Source organism: Gavialis gangeticus, unplaced genomic scaffold (genome assembly GCF_001723915.1).
Source record: "Gavialis gangeticus isolate Ggan-Ray unplaced genomic scaffold, GavGan_comp1, whole genome shotgun sequence".
Classification (NCBI taxonomy): Eukaryota; Metazoa; Chordata; order Crocodylia; family Gavialidae; genus Gavialis; species Gavialis gangeticus.
The window spans coordinates 158,344,086-158,345,578 of record NW_017729025.1 but is presented as its reverse complement, the minus strand read 5'-3'; the positions used below and the strand labels follow the sequence as shown (position 1 = coordinate 158,345,578).

The 1,493-nt window shown below is 48.6% G+C and overlaps 1 protein-coding gene across 1 annotated transcript in view; it reads left to right on the top strand.

Moving 5' to 3' along the window:
- The window catches only part of B4GALNT4 (beta-1,4-N-acetyl-galactosaminyltransferase 4), a 178,345-nt gene that overhangs the window by 101,321 nt on the left and 75,531 nt on the right, over positions 1 to 1,493 (top strand). The gene's annotated exons all lie outside the window — the stretch shown is intronic.

Here is a 1,493-nt window from a genome sequence, read left to right as displayed (position 1 = left end):
TAAAAGCAATCTCTTTTCAGCGTAGGGCAGCTAATCTTTGTGGAAACGAGGCTCGTTTTCAGAACCGACTAATCCTTCAACAAGATCCAGCATCATACATTCTCACTGCGCTACCAGGAGCTTTAGGAAATGTTGGTGTTTTCCCTTTAAGACCCAGCTCCTGGCATCATGGGATTACACAAGAATCACACATTTCATTTCTTTTTTTTTTTTTAAACGGAGTTTCTACCTCTTGTTGTGCAGCAGGAAAACTCAGAAATAACAAATGCTAAAGATTTCCACTTTCCAAGGCACAAGTCAGTCTCCTGATCCCAAGAGCTTTAGTTCTGAGCTCTTGAGGAGGACAATGCTGGACATGAAGAGAATGACCTGAGAGCTCCTTCCCCTCTGTAACTCCTGTACAGCCTGTCTACTCCTGCTCAACAGAGCTTTCAGGCTTTGCTGTGGAGTGCACAGAGCTCAGATGGAAAGGATTGTATCCTCAGGGCTTGATTATTCCTTCCTCAAAAGAAAATACTCTCTCTCTTGCAATTCAGCATTGCATTTGGTTTTTTCCTGTGCCCGGAGCAGGCATTAATTTTCAGTTCCGATGCTTTGCAGCCAGGCCTATTAGCATTAGATTTTCGGCTAATACTGTCCTTGACTTCCTGTCCAGTGTTTGAATTGCATGAGGATGAGCTCTGGTGCATCAACATGGAAATTAATGGCTTTTTTCCTGCCTTGCCTGTGTTCTACCCCACTCCTGCCACCACCAGGCGCCACTTTTGCTAGGTACTCAGCTCCCTGCCCCCCCCAGAAGAGAACAGATTCCACTGGAGGGCCACAGTTTTAATGCGATCTGTATGGTGTCATCACCCCAGTGTCACTTAAATGCTGCCACTGGGTCATTTTCAATTTAAATGCAAAGCAGCATAATTAGCCCTGCCCCAATTGCTCTTTCAGTGACCTTGATTATGCCTAAAAATGTGGGGTGGGGTGGGCCCTGTTTCAGAAGATGATTGCTGGTTCCTCAGTCATGCCCCCCAGCCTCCCCTCCCTGGAGCCTTGTTGTGATAGACATATCCTGAGGGCACAGGTGCCGTCCTTTGACCTTTCTAATGAGCTGCTGTTGGGCCATCACCTCCAATAGCACATCAGCTGTCCACTCAGCTCATTAGTGCCCTGCTGGCTTATGGAGCAGCTGCCCCTGCAGTAGCCTCCCTGTCCCTGGCATTCCCGTCTGGGTATTAGGAGAGCTCACGTTTTTCTAGGCTGCCAGCCAAATGAGTGCTTAGCTGGCTTCAGATAGAGGGCTGCGGCCTCCTCAGGGTTGTAAGGCATCTCCTGTTTCAGCAAAAGAGCCAGCTCTTCTCTATCCCGATAGGGGGTCTGCAAGTCTGAGGTGGAGTGTTTTCCCAGCCAGATGTGCTCTTTGAAGAGGGGTAGCACACCATGTCTGCTGTAGCTCTGGGGCTAAGGGATGTCCTAGTTCCTTTGCTCTAGATGGGTCAAAG